Source organism: Bos indicus, chromosome 4 (assembly GCF_029378745.1).
Source record: "Bos indicus isolate NIAB-ARS_2022 breed Sahiwal x Tharparkar chromosome 4, NIAB-ARS_B.indTharparkar_mat_pri_1.0, whole genome shotgun sequence".
Classification (NCBI taxonomy): Eukaryota; Metazoa; Chordata; class Mammalia; order Artiodactyla; family Bovidae; genus Bos; species Bos indicus.
Window position 1 is genome coordinate 106,157,658 of NC_091763.1, and position 23,427 is coordinate 106,181,084.

Genomic DNA, 23,427 nt, shown 5'->3' on the forward strand with positions numbered 1-23,427 from the left:
CTCCCTGCATCATCTCCCTTGCCCTCCTTACCACAGCCACAAACTCCTCCCTCATCTGGGTCAGGACCATTTCCAAGTCACAGGGAGGCTTTTAAAGGGGCCACTCCATGTGGTCTGTTTTCAGCAAGATGTAAGGAGTCATCGAAGAGAAACAAACTTTAGTTAATTATAAATCATCAAAAACTCATGTGAGCCCATCTGAAGGACAGATTGTCTTTGTGTGTTCTCGACCCTCCTGCCCCCCAACATCCTTAGCATCTCACCTAACCTAGGCTAGGTTGGTACCACCTGGATCCCTCTTCAAAATCTTCTCACAGTCAAAATATATCCTGCATCACCCCATTATATCATGCTTTTATAAGAGCAGAAATAATTGAGTCCACATTTATAAAACTTTGTTATAAAAAGAACGTATTCTCTAGAATTTGGTAATGCTTATCTAAATAGGAAATCTGAAAATATATGCCTCTGATTAATCAGAAGTAGTTATGAAGACATGTTTGCAGGCAGATTCACTTGAGATCCTCTGAGCATTTATTTTATGACATACATTTTCATCTTTAACTAACTACCATCACTGTAGTGGTGAAGCAATGATTTCCTTGTTAGGAAAACGGTCAGATCATACAGTCTTCTACCTCCAGTGGTGAAGAGTGGATTTGAAAATCAACCCTAATCAGCCAGGCTAGGAAGGCAGTAGAACAGATATGTGTGTGTGTGTGTGTGTGTGTGTGTTCATTGTGTGGAATTTTTGAAACCTTGCTTCAGAGGCTGCGAATCCATGAGACCATGGACCTTCGGCCACTAGGAGGCACTGTGTTTCCATGGTAAGCAGAGTGCCCTGGGAGGGGTTGAGACTCACCTGGGGAGGGCAGCTTAAGGGAACCTTGGCTACATGTCTGCACCTGGGAGCAGGTTTGCGTTCCCTGAGTGGTCCTGGGACACATCGAGCCAGCACAGACTCCTCTCTGCTCAGGGAAGAGGGGTCCTGCCTGGAGCCTCAGGATGTGCCCAGGGGGCCATCTGTGGAGCAGCATGGGAAGGGGAGGGTGAGAAGTTGGGGCATCTGGTGAGGGCTGGGTGATGAGTGTCAGGCAGGGTCAGACAGAGCAGAACAAGAGTGTGTAGGCACATGGGACCAGGGGACGAAGCTCCCCTCACACCTATCCTTGCTGAGGGGCGGTCAGGACAGGGGAGGGCACAGAGGAGCCAGCCCTGGGTCCTGCCAAGGGGTCCAGGGGATAAGGGCAGCAGGCAGAGACACAGAGCAGTGACGTCATAGGCAAATGCTCCAATCAGGGAACAGGAGGGTCACCACTTACCCCCTCATCTCAGGTGTCCCGCCCCCAGCCAGCAGCAGTCCTGGGTCCTGATGCTGCCATGGGCTCCAGGCTCCTCTGCTGTGTGACTCTCTGCCTCCTGGGAGCAGGTGAGTCCTGCACACAGTGTGGGAGCTTCTGAGATGTCTTTGCCTCCCTGAGATAGAAGCCTGGCGATGAGGGCTGCAGCAGGAGGATTCCCCTGTGCTCTGCCCTCAGCTTCCTTCTGTCTCCTTCCCAACAGGCCTGGTGGATTCTGAAGTCACCCAGACCCCCAAATACTTGATCAAATCAAGAAAGCAGCAAGTGATTCTGAGATGTTCCCCTGAATCTGGACACCGCTATGTATCCTGGTACCAATAGGCCCTGGGCCAGGGCCCCCAGTTCCTTGTTCAGTATTTTGATGGGAAAGTGCGTACAAAAGGAAACATGCCTGATCGATTCTCAGGTGAACAGTTCAGTGACTCTCGCTCTCAGATTAACCTGAGCTCCTTGGAGCTGACAGACTCAGCCGTGTATCTCTGTGCCAGCAGCCAGGACACAGCCCTGCATCATCAGGTGCCTCTGATACAAAAACACTCCTGTCCCAGCTCAGGAAGTGGTTGTAGGGCGTTGACTGCCAGCCAGCGTGACCCAGCTGCTGGTAGAGTAGACAGTCTTTCCCAGACATTATTTCCTGATATGTTTTAATGCTCACAATGATTTTGCAAGATAAGCCTTATTTTATCTGCTTGTTTATCTTAGGGGAAGTGGCCTGTCCAGATCTTATATTAATTCACTGTTAGAGCAAGGGATGCTACTCGAGTCCGACCTTACCACCTGTGGTCCTCACCACCCCCCCAACTGACCCCTGCCCGGAATGATGCATCACCCAGGCCTGTGACGTGTGGTCGTGCTCCGGGGAAACCAGCACATCAGGAGATCACCACAGGTCCACAATCATGTAACCAAAAAGCTACATAATTTTTAGGGTCCCTGGTTTCAAATACCACTGAGAATCTGCAGAGAGCAGAGCACTGCAGCATGTGTGGGGGCTTCTATGTGTGGGATGATGCACAACAAGATAAGAGTTTGAGGAGCTCTGTGATATTTGTTACTCAATTAATGCAATCCCCACTTCACAAGGAAGCATTCCCATGGAATGGATGTCTCACCTAAAATCAGAGCACTTTTCCTTTAACCTAGAGTCTGCCACCTCTCCCTGAATCCCTCCCACATATACGTTCCTTTGTCATCTGCTTGTGTGTGTGTTAGTACTTAGTCGCTTCAGTCGTGTTTGACTCTTTGTGACCCCACGGATGTAGCCAGTCAGGCTCCTCTGTCCATGGGATTCTCCAGGCAACAATAGTGGAGTGGGTAGCCATGTCCTCCTCCAGGGGATCTTCCCAACCCAGGGATCAAAACTGCCTGTCTTATGTCTCCTGCATTGGCAGGCAGGTTCCTTACCACTCTCACACTCTGAGACAAGCCCAAGTCATCCATGGTGCTGGGCAACTGGCTTCTCTCCACAAAGAAAGGCGAGTCCCAAGCTTGAGGTGGTTCCGCTTGCTGCTCCCCCTCCCATTCCAGAAACTGCAAGCCCTGTGTCCAGTGAACAGGATGGGAATGTAGATGCATCTGGCAGGTGACCCGTCTGTTGGCGAATTGATAAGAAATAGAGCCAAAGGATTCCTCAAGCGTGGATAAGTCTGACCTGTGGTTGGGGAATGAGATGCCAAAAGAACCATTGCAAGTAGAAGGACACCAACAGGACTGTGGTTAATTAACGAAAGTAGAAACAGACACTTTCCCAGGTGGCGCTAGTGGTAAAGATCCCGCCTGCCAATGAGGGAGATGTAAGAGACTTGAGTTCGATCCCTGAGTTTGGAATATCCCTTGTAGGAGGAAATGGCAACCCACTCCAGTATTCTTGCTTGGAGAATCCCATGGAGAGAGGGGCCTGGTGCGCTACAGTCCACGTGTTGCTAAGAGCCACACATGACTGAGCAACTAACACTAACACTTAGACACTTGAAGGCGTATTTGGGATTCATGAGTCATAAAGGGCAGCAGGAAGCCCAAAAGATTTTCTTGAGATTCAATATTACAGAGATATGCAGGAAAAAGTAATATATGTATGAATGAAGAACTATCTCTAGACAAAGTCCATAAGTTGCAAACTGTTTACAGAAAGATTACAACAACTTGTGAGGCTGATGCCCATTGAGCCGGACGGGTCTCCCTGTTGTGAACTGTTCACTTAGGTTCATGTCTGATTTGAGCCTCCGGGGGAAGGGGCATGGTCCCCTGAGTGTCAGGTTGTTTCTGGGGACTGGCAGGGACAGTGACATCTCAGAAGGCCTCCCTGGAGAGCCTCTCTCCCCTCTCATCCACACTCAGACCAGAGGGCCCTCCGCCTGCCCCGCCCCCGCCATGAGCCCCTGCCTCCTGGGCTGTGTGGTCTTCTGTCTCCTGCAGGCAGGTGAGTCCTGGGGGGCAGGGTCCCCTTTGGGGTCTCAGCACTAAGCCTGTCCACTGTGACTGCAGCATTAATCCTCCTTCCACAGGGGCGGTCCATGCTGGTGTCACTCAAGACCCCAGATTCCAGGTGGTGAGGACAGGACAGAGCACGACACTGAAATGTACTCAGGACTTTACGGGTGGCTCAGATGGTAAAGCATCTGCCTACAATGTCGGAGACCCAGGTTCAATCCATGGGTCAGGAAGGTCCTCTGGAGAAGTAAATGGCAACCCACTCCAGTACTCTTGACTGGAAAATCCCATGAACGGAGGAATGTGGCAGGCTACGGTCTATGTGGTTGCAAAGAGTCGGACACGACTGAGCAACTTTGTTCTGGGTCATAGCTATATGTACTGGTACCATCAAGACTTGGGACCCAGGCTGAGGCTGATCCATTACTCAGATGGCCCTCCCACCACAGAGGAAGGAGATGTGCCCAACGGGTACAGCGTCTCCAGATCAAGCACAGAGAACTTCCCTCTCATGCTGGAGTCCGCCAACTGCTCCCAGACATCTGTGTACTTCTGCACCAGCAGTTACTCCACGGTGCTGCATGGCCACCTCCTCTCTGGGCAATAAGACAGATGAGGGCCCCATGCAGGCTCCCAGCACCGGGAGCCTCAAGGCTTTGCAGACCATGTGTCTGCAGTGCGACCCTGGGTGTGTGGACTAGGTTGGCCTGAGCCTCACTCCCGGGCCTCGGGGCCATGTGTCCTCCATTGATCTCTGTCTTTCCTCTGCATCCTCCCTGTGAACCAGGAAGATGCTTCTCCAGCTCAGATTCCTAGTCATCACCTGAGCCTGAGACCTAGGAGGAAGGTTGTTGGTAAATTAGTTACATCTAGACACTCTTGTCTCACCTTGGGCAGCTCATTTCTGCCTTTCTGGAGGTGCTCCCCCAGCCTGGCTCTCACCTGGTCTCGGCTCTTGTCCACCTTTCCCAGGCAGGCAGGACATTCCTCTCTGCACCTCCCTGCATCAGCTCCCTGGCCCTCTCTACCACAGCCACAAGCTCCTCCCTCATCTGGGTCAGGTCCATTTCCAAGTCACAGGGAGGCTTTTAAAGTGGCCACTCCATGTGGTCTGTTTTCAGCAAGATGTATGGAGTCATTGAAGAGAAACAAACTTTAGTTAATTATAAATCATCCAAAAACTCAAGTGAGCCCATCTGAAGGAGGAAAGACTGACTTTGTGTGTTCTCGACACGCATCCCTCTGCCCCCCAACATCCTTAGCATCTCACCTAACATATGCCAGGTTGGCACCACCTAGCGTCTTTATCAAAATCTTCTGAGAGTCAAAATATATCCTACATCGCCCCCATTATATCATGACTTTATAAGTGCAGAAATAATTGAGTCCACATTTATAAAACGTCTTTAGAAAAAGTATGATCTAGAATTTGATAATGCTTAATTTAAATAGGAACTCTGAAAATATATGCCTCTGAATAATCAGAAGTAGTTTTAAATACATGTTTGCAGGCTAATTCACTTGAGATCCTCTGAGTATTTATTTTATGATCATATATTTCCATCTATAGCTAACTACCATCATTGTAGCAGTGAAGGAACTATTTCCTTTTTAGTAAAATGGAAATATCATACAGTCTTCTGCCTCCAGAGGCTAAGAGTGGATTTGAAGATCAACCCTAATCAGCCAGGCTAGGAAGGCAGTAGAACAGATGTGTGTGTGTGTGTGTGTGTGTGTGTGTGTGTGTGTGTTATTGTGTGTGGTTGTGCATGTATTCCGGGTGTGGGATTTTTGTACCCTTGTTTAAACAGAGGCTACAAATCCATGAGACTGGATCTTCAACCACGAGGAGGCACTGTGTCTCCACTGTAAGCAGGGTGCCCTGGGCAGGGTTGAGAGTCACCCTGGAGAAGGAAGCTTAAGGGAACCTTGGCTACATGCTTGCATCTGGGAGCAGGTTTCAGATCCCTGAATAGTCCCGGGGCACATACAGCCAGCACAGACTCCTCACTGCCCAGGGGACTGGGTACCTACCTGGAGCTTCAGGATGTGCCCAGGGGGCCGTCTCCTGGAGCAGCATGGGAAGGGAATGTGAGAGGTTGGGGTATCTGATGAGGGCTAGGTGATGAGTGTCTGGCAGGGTCAGACAGAGCAGAATAAGACATGTTGTGGGCACATGGACCAGGGGACGGAACTCACCTCACACCCACCCTTTGCTGAGGGGTGTCAGGAGAGGGAAATGCATAGAGGAGCCAGCCCTGGGTCCTGCCAAGGGGTCCAGGGGACAAGGGCAGCCTGCAGAGACACAGAGCAGTGAGGTCATAGGCAAATGCTCCAATTAGAGAAATGGAGAGTCTACACTTTACACCACTCACCCCACAAGTACTGCCCCCAGCCAGCAGCAGTCCTGGGTTCCTGATGCTGCCATGGGCTCCAGGTTCATCTGCTGTGTGACTCTCTTGCTCCTGGGAGCAGGTGAGTCCTGGACACAGTGTGGGAGCTTCTGAGATGGCTTTGCCTCCCTGAGATAGAAGCCTGGCGATGAGGACTGCAGCAGGAGGCTTCCCCTGTGCTCTGCCCTCAGCTTCCTTCTGTCTCCTTCCCAACAGGCCTGGTGGATTCTGAAGTCACCCAGACCCCCAAATACCTGATCAAATCAAGAAAACAGCAAGTGACTCTGAGATGTTCTCTTAAATCTGGATACTGATTTGTGTACTGGTATCAGCAGGCCCAGGGCCAGGGCTCCCAGTTCCTTCCTTGTTCAGTATTATGAGGGGAAAGTGTATCAAAAAGGAAACATACCACATCGATTCTCAGGAAAATAGTTCAGTGACTCTCGCTCTGAGCTGAGCTTGACCTCCTTGGAGGTGACAGACTCAGCCATGTATCTCTGTGCCAGCAGCCAAGACACAGCCCCGCATGATCAGGCGCCTCTGGGACAAAAACATTCCTGCCCCAGCTCAGGAAGTGGTGCCCATGTGTCAGCTGCCAGCCTGCCAAGCCCAGTCTCTGGTAGAGTCATAGATTTTCCCAGACATTCACTTCTTGATACGTTTTAATGCTCACAAAGGTCATCAAAATAAATATTATTTTAACTGTTTGTACATCTAAGGGATTGTGAGTTGCCCAGATCTCATACTTCGTAACTGTTATAGCTAGGATTTCAGCTCAAGTCTGCTCTCAACATCCGTGGTACTTCGCTCATGGAACTGTCTCTGTACAGAGCAAATTACATATACACGTTGTGTTGTGTGTAACAAGATACAATTTGGGGCTCTATGATATGAATTGCTACTCACTGAATGGCAGCCACACTTCACAAGGAAGTATTCCCATTGGAGGGTGTCTCAAATGAAAACAGCAATTTTCATTACCTTGGAGTCTGCACCTCCTTCCATGTCCGTCTTAAGTCTATATTCCTTTGTGCCAATACATCATCCTGTGCCGGGCACCCAGCTTATCTCCACCCAGAAAAGTGGGTCACTGGCCTGAGGGGCCTCTGCTTGCTCCCTTTCCCCAACAGGGGAAACACGGGCTGCTGTGAACATGAAGGAGCTGTACCCGCATTTGATCGGTGGACTGTCTGTCAGTGAATTGATTAGAAACAGGCCAAAGAATTCCTCAAATGTTGATGAGCCTGCGATGAGGTTGGGAGCAGAGACCTGGAGAAACACGGTAAGTGGAGGGACAGGCTCAGGACTGTGGGCAATGTTGCGGAAATGGAGCCTTGAAGTGCTCTTGGGACACATATCATAAAGGGCAGGACGATGTGAGAAGGATTCCCCAGGATTCAAAACTGCAGAAATATGTAGATAAATACAAGTAATATACATGTTAATGAAGAATTATCTCTGGACTAAAACATACAAAGCATTTAATCAGTTTAGCATTTATAGAAAAACCTTTAACATTTACAGAAAGGTTACAACTCGTGAGGCTTATGTCCCTTGTGCTGGAAGGGCTCTGGGTTGTGAACTGTTCACTCAGGTTCATTTCTGATTTGAGCCTCCAGGTGAAGGCGCGTGGTCCCCTGAGTGACAGATGGGCTCCAGGGCCTGGCAGGGACCGTGACATCTCAGAAGGACTCCCTGGAGAGCCCTTCTCCCCTCTCATCCACACACACTCCAGAGGACCCTCCGCCTGCCCCGCCCCGCCATGAGCCCCTGCCTCCCGGGCTGTGTGGTCTTCTGTCTCCTGCAGGCAGGTGAGTCCTGGGGGGCAGGGTCCCCTTTGGGGTGCCAGCACTAAGCCTGTCTGCTGTGACTGCAGCATCAGTCCTCCTTCTCCACAGGGGTATTTCATGCTGGTGTCACTCAGTACCCCAGATTCCAGGTGGTGAGGAGAGGACAGAGGGTGCCAATGAGATGTACCTAGGATCTGGATCATAACTCTGTGTACTGGTACGGACAAGACCTGGGACGTGGGCTGAGGCTGATCCATTACTCAGCTGGGCCTCCCACCATGGTTCAGGGAGACGTGCCCGACGGGTACAGAGTCTCCAGACCAAGCACAGAGAACTGCCCTCTCACGCTGGAGTCTGCCAACCACTCCCAGACATCTGTGTACTTCTGTGCCAGCAGTTACTCCACGGCGCTGCACGGCCACCTCAGTCAGTGCAAAAAGATAAGGGAAGGCTTGCAGCCTGGAAGGAGGAGAGCCCCTTGCAGGCTTCTCACACCCGGAACCTTGGAACCCAGGGCCACATGCCTGCAGTGTGACACTGAGTGTGCAGTCTCATATCACGCCCAGCTACATCGACGTTAAATGTAGTGGACAGTTGGTTATTTTAATTCAAAGTTTTATAACTTAAAAATAAATGGGTAATATATATATGTGTATATATATATATATAAACTCGGTATATAAATCCATTACCTAGAATTGGTAATACTTAATTTATATAGAAAATCTAGAAATATGTGGACATGATTAATCAGAGGGGTCTACGGAATGCAGTGCTCCAGGCTGTGTTCACCTGAGCTCAGCAGTGTCTGTATTGAAGGTCTGTGTGATTCCCCTTAGCATACTACTGTCAGTGCAATTATTGTCTTCTTAATGGAAATGTTGGTTTCTACAGGCTTCTACCTCCTGAGCCTAAGAGGGAATTTGCAGATCAATCTTAAGTTAGCCAGCTTGGGAAGACAGTAGAACAAGTGTGTGTGTGTGTGTGTGTGTGTGTGTGTGTGAGTGTGTTCAGGCTGTGGGGTATTTACATTTCTTGCTTTGGCAGAAGGCACAGATCCATGAGACTGTGGACCATTGGCCACTAGGAGGCGCTGTGGGCCCACAGTAAGCAGGGGGTCCTGGGAGGGGTGGAGAGTCACCCTGGGGAGGGCAACTTTAAGGAAACTTGGCTACATGCCTGAAGGAGAAAGCAGGTTTCAGTTCCCCAAGTTCCTGAGGTTCCAGGACACTTGGAACCAGGACAGACTCCTTACTGCCCAGGAAAGTGGGAATGTGCCTGGATCCTCAAGATGTGCCCAGGAGACGGTCTCCAGGAGCTGCAAGGGAAGTGGAAGGGAAGTGTTTGGGGTGGCTGGTGGGGGCTGGGTGATTGTCAGCTGGTTTCCTGGTGATTGCCGGCCAGGTGAGTGCCCGGCTGCGTGTCAGGCAGGGGCTGGCAGAGGACAAGGTATGCTGTGGGCACTGGGGACATGGGGATGGTGGACCCTTCACACCCACCCCTTGCTCAGGGGCTGTGAAGGGCAGGAAGGGTATAGAGGGCTCACCTTTGGTCCTGGCAAGGGGCCCAGGGGACAGGGCAGCCTGCAGAGGCACAGAGCAGTGACATCATAGGCAAATGCTCCAATCAGGAAAGCAGGAGGGTTAGCACTCTGCACCAATCACCCAGGAGCCTCATCCCCAGCCAGCAGTGGTCTTGGGTTCCTGATGCTGCCATGGGCTCCAGGCTCCTCTGCTGTGTGATTCTCTGCCTCCTGGGAGCAGGTGAGTCCTGGACAGTGTGGGAGCTTCTGAGATGTCTTTGCGTCCCTGAGATAGAAGCCTGGCGATGAGGGCTGCAGCAGGAGGCTTCCCTGTGCTCTGCCCTCAGCTTCCTTGTCTCCTCCCTGCAGGCCTAGTGGATTCTGAAATCACCCAGACCCCGAATACCTGATCAAATCAAGAGAGCAGCAATTGACTCTGAGATGTTCCCCTGAATCTGGACACCTCTGTGTGTACTGGTACCAACAGACCCTGGGCCAGGGCCCCCAGTTCCTTGTTCTGTATTTCAACAGAATGTGAGAGGAGAAGCAAACCTATCAGGGCGATTCTCAGGTCAACAGTTCAGTGACTCTAGCTCTGAACTAAGCTTGAGCTCCTTGGAGCCGAAAGACTCCGCCGTGTATCTATGTGCCAGCAGCCAAGACACAGGCCTGCGTGATCTGGTGCCTCTGGAACAAAAACATCCTGCCCCAGCTCACAAAGTGGTGTGAGGGTATCGACTGCCAGCCAGCCAGCCAGGCCTAATCCTGGTAGAGCAGACAGCCTTTCCCAGACATTCATGTCTTGATATTTTTTAATACTCCCAAAGATCATACAAGGTAAGTATTATTTTAACTTTTTACACATCTGAGGGGGAGTGCCTTGCCCAGATCTCATACTTCACAAATATCAGAACAAGGAATCAGATAAATATCAGAACAAGAAATCAGACTCATGTCTGTCCTTGTCACTGTGATCCTCGGCCCCATTATGATTCTCCCATAAAACAAACAAACATATATATATATATGTATATATATATCGTTTAAAGGATTTGACTCCCATAGTTGTTAATAGTGATAAGTCTAAGGTCTAGACGCTGGGTTCATGTTATTAGAGACCTAAGAAGAGCTGATGTTTAAGTTCAAAGGCTGTTAGGCAGGAAGAAGTGATAGTCTAGTGAAGGCCATCAGCTGCATACTTCTCTCCTACCCAGGAGAGGTTTAGGGTTTTTGTTCTGTTCATTTCCTCATCTCTTTGCATGAGACCTACTACATTATGGAAGTTCATCTGCCTTACCAATAAAGATGTTCATCTAATCTGATTTTAAAATCTATTGATAACTTTCACATATTTATCTCTCACCAACACATCCTCACAGGGACATTCAGAACAATGTGGAACTAAATATCTGTGGCCTAGTCAAGGTGACACATTAAATTAGTCATCCCAACAACTTCCAGGCTTGCCTAGGAAGCATGAAGTCCCTGGCACATAACAGGACTCTGGATTTCCTGAGTCCCTTTGCTAATCTCTGACAGCCTCTTCCACCGTTTCTTAGATGCAAAGATAGAGATGGACACATTTTGCCTCCAGCTGAGGCCTTTAGAAATCACAGGGGTGAAAATCGTTCTGCCTGATGATTTAGTGCAGGAAATTAGCCAGAGCATGTAACATACATCCCCCCCTCAGGCATGTTAAAATCAACTTTACTGATGTATGGATTGTAGCTGACTCTTGAACAATGTGCTATTTAGGAGCACTGAGTAACCCTCCAACCCTGCAGTTAGAAATCTGCATATAACATCACATACTAAGGAATGAAGAATTATCTCTGGAATACCACACACTTACAGTTTTAAACTGTTTATAGAAAGGACACAACAACTCATAAGGCTCAAGTCCACTGATCTGGATGGGTCTCCGAGCTGTGAACTCTTCACTCAGGTTCATTTCTGATTTGAGCCACTGGGGGAAGAGGCGTGGCCCCTGAGTGACAGGTTTTCCCTGGGGCCTGGCAGGGAGAGTGACATCTCAGAAGGCCTGCCTGGAGAGCCCCTCTCCCCTCTCATCCACACTCAGAACAGAGGGCCCTCCGCCTGCCACGCCCCCGCCCCCGCCATGAACCCCTGCCTCCTGGCCTGTGTGGTCTTTTGTCTCCTGCAGGCAGGTGAGTCCTGGGGGGCAGGGTCCCCTTCGGGGTGCCAGCACTAAGCCTGTCTGCTGTGACTGCAGCATCGGTCCTCCTTCTCCACAGGGGCAGTCCATGCTGGAGTCACTCAGGACCCCAGATTCCAGGTCGTGAGGAGAGGACAGAGCGCGACACTGACATGTACTCAGGATCTGGGTCATAACCGCATGTACTGGTACCGACAAGACCTGGGACACGGGCTGAGGCTGATCTATTACTCAGCTGGTGTGCGCTCTAGCGAGCCAGGAGACGTGCCCGACGGGTACAGTGTCTCCAGATCAAACACAGAGAACTTTCCTCTCACACTGAAGTCTGCCAACCGCTCCCAGACATCTGTGTACTTCTGTGCCAGCAGTTACTCCACGGTGCTGCACGGCCACCTGCTTTCTATGCAAAAAAGCAGATGAGGGCCCTGCAGCCTGGATCCTGGGGAGCCCCTTGCAGGCTCCTAGCACCTGGACACTCGGAGCCCACAGACACATACTGGCAGCATAGCCAGCGATGTTTGATCTTCCTGGCACGGACCTGACAACAGGGCCTCGTGGACATGTGTCCACCCTCACTCTCTGTCTTTTCACTCTAGCTGCCACGTGAGCCTAAAGATGCTTCTCAGCTCTGACTGCTAGTCATCAGTCTGAACATGAGGCCTCCAGGAGGGAATGATGTCGGGAAATCAGATACATCTAGACCCTCTTGTCTCTCCCCGGGCACCGCATGCCTGTCACTATGGAAGGTTCTCCCCAAGGCTGGCCCTTGAGTGGTCTCTGCTCTTGTCCAACTTCCCCAGATGTGGGCCTTTCTCTCCCACCTTCCTGGCCCTCGTTCCCACCCTGCTCCTCCCTCATCTGGTCATGTCCTTGCCCATCACCTTCTAATGATCTCTAAGTGGGCGTGTTTGAGTAGGTCCTTTGGGGTCCTCAAAGAGAATGCAACCTCAGTTAATTATTAATCATCCAAAATTCCTTGGTCCTCCCTGAGGAGGAGAGACAAGCTGTGTGTGTATGTATTCTCCACCATTGCCTGTCTTTAGCATCTAAATAGCCTACACCCTGATGCTGGGAGACACTGAAATCAAGACGAGAAGGGGGTGGCAGAGAAAGAGGTGGTTATATACCATCACCAACTCAACAGACATGAATTTGAGCAATCTGTGGGAGAGAGTGAAGAACAAGGGAGCTTGGTACGTTGCAATGCATGGGGTTTCAATGAGTTGGACTTGAGTTAGCAACTGAACCACAACACCACCGACAAAAACTAACCCAAGTTTGTAGCATCTCTCTCATGAAAATCTTCTAAAAGTCAAGTATTAAATATTTCCTGCATGAGCACATTTCTTTTCTCTTGAAATACAAAAGTATAAATTAGCCATGGCAGGCTGGTTTATGTGTTTGTGCTTCTAATCTTGTATGTGTTTTTTAGAAAAACAAAGCAAACAAAGACACAGTTCTTTCGGCAAACAGTGAAATATTTTCTGATATGAACACATCCCATGACTATTAAATCTGGGCAGACAATCTTGGTTTCCATGCATAGGCCATATGGGGATGCTATGGAACTGCCGTACTCCAGAAGTTTCTGGGGCAGAGCAAGCAGACAGAGCTAGTGCCTGGGACCAGGAGGCTTAAGAGAAAGCTTTATTTGGTGTTCTTATCTCTAGAAGCCTTACTAGGATAGGCACTAATTTGCAGGCTTGCAGTCCCAGCTGGGAGCCATGAGTTCCCTCAGCCATGAAGTGCTGAGGGAGCCCTGAGGTTGCAGTAAAAGTGAAGGGTATGGAGCTGGGAGGTGGTAGGAAAGAGAAAAAACTGCCTAAAGAGAAAAGCAAAGGAGACATGGGGAAGGGTGTTGGGCATAAACCCAGCCTCGCCTAGACCAGCAGTCCAGCCCACATGTCATCTAAGAGACTTTGTAGGACAGAGCAGGGTTCCTGGATTAGCGACCTGGAATGAGAGGTCAGATTCCTGGGAACCAGCAGAGGCAGTGACATCAGAGCAGTGACGTCACTTCCTCACCTCGAATCAGAGGAAGGAGGCCCAGAACCCCAGCTCTCAGAGAAGCAGAGCTCTGAGCAAGGAGACGCCTCCCAGCTCTGGCCCTCCTGCCACGGGCTGCAGCCCCGTCTGCTGTGTGGCTCTGTGTCTCCTGGCAGCAGGTGGGTCCTTGGCACAGTGGAGAATCCGTGTTCCTGGCCTGACTCTGCCTGAATCCAAGGCACCATCGGGTTCTCTCCCACGTTCTTTCTCAGCCCCAGTCTTCTTCCCCCACAGGCCTTGTGGATTCTGGAGTCACCCAAACCCCAAGATACCTGATTAAAGCAAGAGGACAGCGAGGGACCCTGGGATGCTCCCCTGTCTCTGGACACCTCTCCGTGTATTGGTACCAACAGGCCCTGGGCCAGGGCCCCGAGTTCCTCGTTGAGTATTACAGGCAGGAAGTTAGGGGAGAAGCACAGCTCCTGGATCGATTCTCAGGAAAACAGTTTAGTGACTTTCACTCTGAGCTGAACTTGAGCTCCTTGGAGCTGACGGACTCAGCCGTGTATCTCTGTGCCAGCAGCCAAGACACAGCCCTGCATGATCAGTTGCCTCTGGGACAAAAACACTCCTGCCCCAGCTCAGGAAGTGGCTGTGAGGGTGACTGCCTGCGTGTCAGCCCTAGATAGATCCGATAGAATCTCCCAGACGTTCTTCCTCTGCTGTGTTTTTATGCTTCCAAAGATCATGCTAGGTAAGAATTATTTTACCTGTTTATACATGAGGGGAACTGACTTGCCCAGATCTTGTATGTCATTCCTTATAGAGCAAGGAATTTGTCTCAAGTCTGTCCTCATCACTTGTGGTCTTTGCCCCCATAAAACTGTCCACCACAAAGAATAAATAACACACACACACACGCACACATACACACACATACTCACATACGTATTTTAAAGCAATCGGCTCACATAGTTGTTAAGACTGGTAAGTCCAAAAGCTGCAAGCGGGTCTGGTGCTACTGGAGACTGAGGGGGAGCTGATGTTTAAGTCCAAAAGCAGAAGAACTAACGGTCAAGTGTGAAGGCCATCGGCTGACAATTATCTCTTACTTGGGGGAGGATCGGTGTTTTCATCTATTCATCTCTTCACCTGGTTTCATGAAGGCCACCGACATTATGGAAGGTCATCTGTTTATGAAATAAAATATTAATCTATTCTATTATTAAAATATACCTATTCACACGTTAACTTTTCCAAAAAACACCCCCTTAGGAGCATCCAGAAAAATAAAGCTAAATACCCATGGAAGAGTCAAGTTTCCAGTCAGTCTGGTCTGACTCTGTGCGACCCCTGGACCTGAGCACTCCAGCCTCCCTGTCCATCACCAACTCCCAGAGTTTATCCAAACGCATATCCATTGAGATGGTGATGCCATCCAAACATTTCATCCTCTGTCATCCCCTTCTCCTCCTGTCTTGAATCTGGCCCAGCATCAGGGTCTTTTCAAATGCGTCAGTTCTTCCCATCAGGTGGCCAAAATGTTGGAGTTTGAGCTTCAGCATCAGCCCTTCCAATGAATATTCAGGAGTGATTTCCTTTAGGATGGACTGCGTGGATCTCCTTACAGTCCAAGTGACTCTCAGGAGTCTTCTCAAACACCACAATTCAAAAGCATCAATTCTTTGTATAGTCCAACTCTCACATCCATACATGACTACTGGAGAAACCATAGCTTTGACTAGACGGAACTTTGTTGGTAAAGTAATGTCTCTGCTTTTTCATATGCTGCCTAGGTTGATCATATGTGAACTGTTCACTTAGGTTCATTTCTGATTTGAGCCTCTGGGGGAAGGGGCGTGGCCCCCTGAGTGACAGGTTAGCTCTGGGGTATGGCAGGGGCAGTGACCTCTCAGAGAGAACCCCTCTGGAGCGCGCCTCTCCCTCTCATCCACACTCAGAGCAGAGGGCCCTCCGCCTGCCCCGCCCCCGCCATGAGCCCCTGCCTCCTGGGCTGTGTGGTCTTCTGTCTCCTGCAGGCAGGTGAGTCCTGGGGGGCAGGGTCCCCTTCAGGGTGCCGGCACTAAGCTTGTCCACTGTGACTGCAGCATCGGTCCTCCTTCTCCACAGGGGCGGTCTATGCTGGTGTCTCTCAGGACCCCAGATACCAGGTCGTGAGGAGAGGACAGAGCACGACACTAACATGTACTCAGGATCTGGATCATAACTCTATGTACTGGTACCGACAAGACCCAGGACACGGGCTGAGGCTAATCCATTACTCAGCTGGGCCTCCCAGCACGGAGAAAGGAGACATGCCCGACGGGTACACGGTGTCCAGATCAAGGAAAGAGAATTTTCCTCTCACACTGGAGTCTGCCAACCCCTCCCAAACATCTGTGTACTTCTGTGCCAGCAGTTACTCCATGGCGCTGCACGGCCACCTGCTCTCTGTGCAAAAAGACAGAGTCCCACGTGCAGGCTCCTAGCACCAGGGGCGTCAGAGCCCTGGGAGCACGTGCCAGCACTGTGACCCAGGATGTGTGATATGAACAGGCCTGGATCTGACCCCAGGGACTCGGGGACACATGTCCACCATCAGTCTCTGTCTTTCCTTTGCATTCTCCCTGGATGCAGTTCGGACTGCATCTAGTTCTGACTAGTTCTGACTCTTCCTCATCAGCTTAAGACCTCCAGAAGGGAAGAATATTAGTAAATCAGATATATCTAGACCCTCTTGTCTCTCCCAGCACCTCATTGCTGTCTGTCTGGAAGTTTCTCCCACAGCCTAGCTCTCAAGTGCTCCCTGCTCTTGCCCACCAGAGGGGCGGGTCTTTCCTCCTTTACTGCCTTGGCCTCAGCTCCCCTGCCCTCTCTGCTCCAGACACACTGCTCTGCCCTCATCTGGGTCATGTCCCTTCCTGACACAGGGAGCTTTGTAACCACGTGTAAGTGGGCGTGTTTGAGCAAGCTCTTGGGGTCATCAGAGAGAAAACAACCTCAGTTAATTGGAAACCAGCCGAAGTCCCTTGGGAGTCCATTCCCAGGAGGAGAGACAGGCTGGGTGTGTGTTTTCTCCCTTCCTGCCTCTCTTTCTTAGCATCTCAATTATCCTGGACCAGGTTTCTACCATTTCCCTCAGAGATATCGTCTCAAAGTCAAAATATTTCCTTCATGGTATCTTATTATATCAAGATTTTACAAGTTAATAGGAAATAAATATGTTAATACACCTAAAACCTCTTCATAAAATGCACCTGCTAGAATTGAGTCATGCTAAATTTATATATGAAATCTGGAAATGTATGGATCTGCTTAATCAAAAGGAGGTCTGGAATACAGGTGTCCAGGCTGGCTTCATTTGAGATCATGGAGCGCTTATTTGTATTGCCCAAATTACTCCATTTTCCGAGAAGGCACTGGCAACCCACTTCAGTACTCTTGCCTGGAGAATCCCAGGGACGGAGGAGCCTGATGGGTGCCGTCTATGGGGTCGCACAGAGTCGGACACGACTGAAGCGACTCAGCAGCAGCATTACTCCATTTTAGCTGACTATTGTCACTGGAGTGGTGCAGGAATTCCTGCCTTCTTAGTAGAAATGTCTGATCATACAGTGTTTTACCTCCACAGGCTAAGACTAGACTTGAAGATCAACCCTAATTCAGCCATGCTGGGAAGGCAGCATATGAAGGGTGTGTGTGTGTGTGTGTGTAGGGGTTGAAAGTGTGGAGTGTGGGGAATTTGTATTCTTGTTTTAGATGGAAGGCACAGAGCCATGAGACCATGGGCCACTAGGAGGCACTGTGGGCCCATGGTGAGCAGGGTGTGCTGGGAGGGGTTGAGAGTCACCCTGGAGAGGGCAGCTTAGGGGAACCTTGGCTACATGCCTGCATCAGGGAGCAGGTTTGAGCTCGCTGAGTGGTCCAGACACATGGACCCAGCACAGACTCCTCACTGCCCAGGGGAGTGGGGACGTTCCTCGAGCCTCAGGATGTGTTCAGGGGCCGTCACCAGGAGCAGCATGGGAGAAGAGGGTGAGGGATTAGTGTGGCTGGTGAGGGCTGTGTGATGAGTGTCCGGCAGTGACAGGAAGAGAAGAAAAAGCCATGCTATGGGCATATGGGGACATGGGGACAGTGCTCACCTCACACCCACCCTTTGCTGAGGGGCTGTGCGGGACAGGGAAGGGCATAGAGGAGCCAGCCCTGGGTCCTGGCAAGGGGTCCAGTGGACAAGGGCAGCCTGCAGAGACAGAGAGCAGTGACGTCATAGGTAAATGCTCCAATCAGGGAAGCAGGAGGGTCAGCACTTACCCTCTCAACCCAGGAGCCTCGCCCCAGCTAGCAGTAGTCCTGGGTTCCTGATGCTGACATGGGCTCCAGGTTCTTCTGCTGTGTGACCCTTTTTGGGAGCAGGTGAGTCCTAGACACAGTGTGGGAGCTTCTGAGATATTCCCATGGGAGGAATGTCTCAAATAAAAACAGAACATTTTTCATTTGCCCTGATGTCTGCACCTCCCTCCAAGTCCCTCCTACATCTGAATTCCTTTGTGCCAATACATCACCTTGTTTTGGGCACCCAGCTTCTCTCCACCAAGAGAGGTGGGTCAGAGTCTTGAGGGGGCTCTGCTTGCTCCCTCCCCTGCACCGACATGGGAAGCAGGGCCTCCTGGAACATGAAGAAGCTGCACCCACATTTGGCTGGCGGACCGTCTGTCAGTGACTCGATTAGAAATAGACCAAACAGATTTCTCAAATGTTGATGAGCCTGCAGTGAGTTTGGGAGCAGAGACCTGGACAAACATGGTAGGTGGAGGGACAATCTCAGGACTGTGGTCAGTTATGCAGAAATGGAACCTTGAAGTCCTACTGGGACACATGAGTTAAACAGGGCGACAGGAAGCCAGAAGGATTTCCACAAGATTTAAACTACAGATATATGCAGATAAATAGAAGTAATACATGTGTCAATGTGAATTATCTCTGGACTAGAACACACACAAAATTTAATCAGTTTTACAGAAGAGTTTCATCAACTTGTACAGCTTATGTCCATTGATCTGGATGGGGCTCTGGGCTGTGAACTTCTCTCTCAGGTTCACTTATGATTTGAGCCTCTGGGGAGGGGGCGTGGCGCCCTGAGTGATAGGTTGGCTCTGGGGCCTGGCAAGGAGAGTGACATTTCAGAAGGACTCCCTGGAGAGCCCCTCTCCCCTCTCATCCACACACACACCAGAGGGCCCTCCAGCCTGCCCCACCCCCGCCATGAGCCCCTGCCTCCTGGGCTGTGTGGTCTTCTGTCTCCTGCAGGCAGGTTAGTCCTGGGGGGCAGGGTCCCCTTCGGGGGTGCCAGCACTAAGCAGGTCCGCTGTGACTGCAGCATGGGTCGTCCTTCTCCACAGGGGCGGTCCATGCTGGTGTCTCTAAGGACCCCATATTCCATGTCGTGAGGAGAGGACAGAGCGCGACACTGACATGTACTCAGGATCTCAGCTTTAGCTATATGTACTGGTACCGACAAGACCCAGGAAACGGGCTGAGGCTGATCCATTACTCAGTTATCCCTCCCTCCATGGAGAAAGGACCCGTGCCCGAGGGCTACAGATTCTCCAGACCAAGCACAGAGAACTTCCCTCTCACGCTGGAGTCCGCCAACTGCTCCCTGACATCTGTGTACTTCTGCACCTGTGGTTATCCACGGCGCTGCATGGCCACCTCCTCTCTGTGCAAAAAGATAAGGGAAGCCCTGCATGCTGAAATTCGGAGAGCCCCTTGCAGGCTTCTCACACCCGGAGCCTTGGAACCCAGGGCCACATGCTTGCAGTGTGACACTGAGTGTGCACTCTCATATCACGCCCAGCTACATCAACGTCCAATGTAGTGGACCGCTGGGTTTTTTTATTTCAAAGTTTTATAACTTTAGAACTAAATGGGTTAATATATATAATCTCTGTATGTAACTCCATTACCTAGAATTAGTAATAATTTATAAAGAAAGTCTAGAAATATCTGGATCTGATTAATCAGAGGGGTCTAAGGATTGCAGTGTCCCAGGCTGTATTCCCCTGAGCTCAGCAGAGTGTCTGTATTGAAGGTCTGTGTGATTCCACCTTGTGATTCCATTCTACTGTCAGTGTAATTATTTTCTTCTTAATGGAAATGTTGTTTTCTACAGGCTTTTACCTCCAGAGGCTAAGAGGGAATTTGCAGATCAATCTTAAGTCAGCCAGCTTGGGAAGACAGTAGAACAAGTGTGTGTTGTGTGTGTGTGTGTGTGTGTGTGTTCACGGTGTGGGGTATTTACATTCTTGCTTTAGACAGAAGGCACAGATCCATGAGACTGTGGACCATTGGCCACTAGGAGGCGATGTGGGCCCACAGTAAGCAGGGGGTCCTGGAAGGGGTGGAGAGTCACCGTGGGGAGGGCAGCTTTAAGGAACCTTGGCTACATGCCTGAATGAGAAAGCAGGTTTCAGTTCCCTGAGGTCCTGAGGTTCCAGGACATATGGAACCAGGACAGACTCCTCGCTGCCCAGGAAAGTGGGGATGTGCCTGGATCATCAGGATGTGCCCAGGAGACGGTCTCCAGGAGCTGCAGGGGAAGTGGAGGTGAGGGGTTGGGGTGGCTGGTGAGGGCTGGGTGATTGTCAGCTGATTGCCTGGTGATTGCCGGCCAGGTGAGTGCCCGGCTGCGTGTCAGGCAGGGGCTGGCAGAGGACAACAAAGTATGCTGTGTTCACTGGGGACATGGGGATGGTGCACTCTTCACACTCACCCCTTGCTCAGGTACTGGAAGGGCAGGAAGGGCTTAGAGGGCTCACCTTTGTCCTGGCAAGGAGTACAGTGGACAGGGCAGCCTGCAGAGGCACAGAGCAGTGATGTCATAGGCAAATGCTCCAATCAGGGAGCAGGAGGGTCAGCACTTTATACCACTCACCCCAGGAGACCCGCCTCAGCCAGCAGCTGTCTTGGGTTCCTGATGCTGCCATGGGCTCCAGGCTCCTCTGCTGTGTGACCTCTTCTTTCTGGGAGTAGGTGAGACCTGGACACAGTGTGGGAGCTTCTGAGACTTCTTTGCGTCCCTGAGACAGAAGCCTGGTGATGAGGGCTGCACAGGAGGCTTCCCTGTGCTCTGCCCTCAGCTTCCTTGTCTCCTCCCAGCAGGCCTGGTGGATTCTGAAATCACCCAGACCCCGAATACCTGATCAAATCAAGAAAGCAGCAAGCGACGCTGAGATGTTCCCCTGACTCTGGACACCTCTCTCTGTACTGGTACTACAGCCCTTGGGCCAGGGCCCCCAGTTCCTTGTTCAGTATTTCAACAGAATGTGAGAGGAGAAACAAATCTATCAGGACGATGCTCAGGTCAACAGTTCAGTGACTCTAGCTCTGAACTGAGCTTGAGCTCCTTGGAGCTGAAAGACTCAGCGGTGCATCTCTGTGCCAGCAGCCAAGACACAGCCCTGCATGATTAGGTGCCTCTGGAACAAAAACATCCTGCCCCATCTCAGAAAGTAGTGTGAGGGTATCAGTTGCCAGCCAACCAGGCCTAAGTCCTGGTAGAGCAGATAGCCTTTCCCAGACATTCATGTCCTGATATGTTTTAATGCTCCCAAAGATCATGCAAGATAAGTATTATTTTAACTCTTTACCCATCTGAGGGGGAGTGGCTTGCCCAGCTCTCATACTTCATAAATATCAGAACAAGGAATCAGACTCACGTCTGTTCTTGTCACTGTGGTCCTCGCCCCCATTGTATGATTCTCCCATAAAACAAACAAACATATATATACATATATATATATGTATATATATAAATCATTTAAAGAATTTGACTCACATCATTGTTAATAGTGATAAGTCTAAGGTCTAGAAGCTGGGCTCATGTTATTAGCGACCTAAGAAGAGCTGATGTTTAAATTCAAAGGCTGTTAGGCAGGAAGAAGTGATAGTCTAGTGAAGGCCATCAGCTGGATAATTCTCTCCTACCCAGGAGAGGTTTAGGGTTTTTGTTCTGTTCATTTCTTCATCTCATTGGATGAGACCTACTCCATTATGGAAGTTCATCTGCCTTACCAATAAAGATGTTCATCTAATCTGATTTTAAAATCTATCGATAACTTATCACATATTTATCTCTCACCAAGACATCCTCACAGGGACATTCAGAACAATGTGGAACTAAACATCTGTGGCCTAGTCAAGGTGACACATTAAATTAGTCATCCCAACAACTTCCAGGCTTGCCTAGGAATTTAGTAAGCAAGAAGTCCCTGGCACATAACAGGACTCTGGATTTCTTGATTCCCTTTGCTAATCTCTGACAGCCTCTTCCACCATTTCTTAGGTGCAAAGATAGAGATGTACATATTTTGCCTCTAGCTGAGGCCTTTAGAAATCACAGGGGTGAAAATAGTTCTGCCTGTTGATTTAGTGCAGGAAATTAGCCAGAGCATGTAACATACAACCCTCCTCAGGCATGTTAAAATCAACTTTACTGATGCATGGATTGTAGCTGACTTTTGAACAATGTGCTGTTTAGGAGCACTGAGTAACCCCCAACCCTGCAGTTAGAAATCTGCATATAACTTCACATACTTAGGGATGAAGAATTATCTCTGGAATACAACACACTTAAAGTTGTAAACTGTTTATAGAAAGGATACAACAACTCATAAGGCTCAAGTCCATTGATCTGGATGGGTTGTTTCTGTTTTGAACTGTTCAGTCAGGTTCATTTCTGATTTGAGCCTCTGGGGGAAGAGGCGTGGCCCCTGAGTGACAGGTTGGCTGTGGGGCCTGGCAGGGACAGTGAAATCTCGCAAGGCCTCCCTGGAGAGCCCCTCTCCCCTCTCATCCACACTCAGACCAGAGGGCTTTCCGCCTGTCCCGCCCCTGCCATGAGCCCCTGCTTCCTGGGCTGTGTGGTCTTCTGTCTCCTGCAGGCAGGTGAGTCCTGGGGGCAGGGGCCCCTTGGGGCTGCCAGCACTAAGCCTGTCTGCTGTGACTACAGCATCGATCCTCCTTCTCCACAGGGGCGGTCCATGCTGGTGTCACTCAGGACCCCAGATTCCAGGTCGTGAGGACGGGACAGAAGGCTACACTGACATGTACTCAGGATCTGGATCATAACTGCATGTACTGGTACCGACAAGACTTGGGACAAGGGCTGAGGCTGATCCATTACTCAGTTGCTGCTCCTGACACGGTTAAAGGAGACATACCCGAGGGTTACAGAGTCTCCAGACCAAGCACAAAGGACTTCCCTCTCACGCTGGAGTCTGCCAACCACTCCCAGACATCTGTGTACTTCTGTGCCAGCAGTTACTCCACGGTGCTGCACGGCCACCTCCTTTCTGTGCAAAAAAGCAGATGAGGGCCCTGCAGCCTGGAACTCAGGGAGCCCCTTGCCGGCTCCTAGCACCTGGAGACTCGGAGCCCACAGACACATACTGGCAGCATAGCCAGCGATGTTTGATCTTCCTGGCACGGACCTGACAACAGGGCCTCGTGGACATGTGTCCACCCTCACTCTCTGTCTTTTCACTCTAGCTGCCATGAGAGCCTAAAGATGCTACCCAGCTCTGACTGCTAGTCATCAGTCTGAACATGAGGCCTCCAGGAGGGAATGATGTCGGGAAATCAGATACATCTAGACCCTCTTGTCTCTCCCCCGGGCACCGCATGCCTGTCACTATGGAAGGCTCTCCCCCAGGGTGGCTCTTGAGTGGTCTCTGCTCTTGTCCAGCTTCCCCAGATGTGGGCCTTT

General features: G+C 50.4%; 1 long non-coding RNA gene and 1 gene segment (V, D, J or C); both read left to right on the forward strand.

Moving 5' to 3' along the window:
• The window catches only part of LOC109557711 (T cell receptor beta constant 1-like), a gene marked incomplete in the record, with an annotated part of 426,686 nt that overhangs the window by 60,138 nt on the left and 343,121 nt on the right, over positions 1-23,427 (forward strand).
• On the forward strand, positions 20,089-21,759 carry LOC139182782 (uncharacterized). 2 transcript variants are annotated; one of them, XR_011566347.1, is made up of 2 exons: positions 20,089-20,267; positions 20,820-21,759. It is a non-coding gene; the product is annotated as an uncharacterized lncRNA (long non-coding RNA). The 2 variants fall into 2 exon arrangements; XR_011566348.1 differs by having other exon boundaries at positions 20,823-21,759.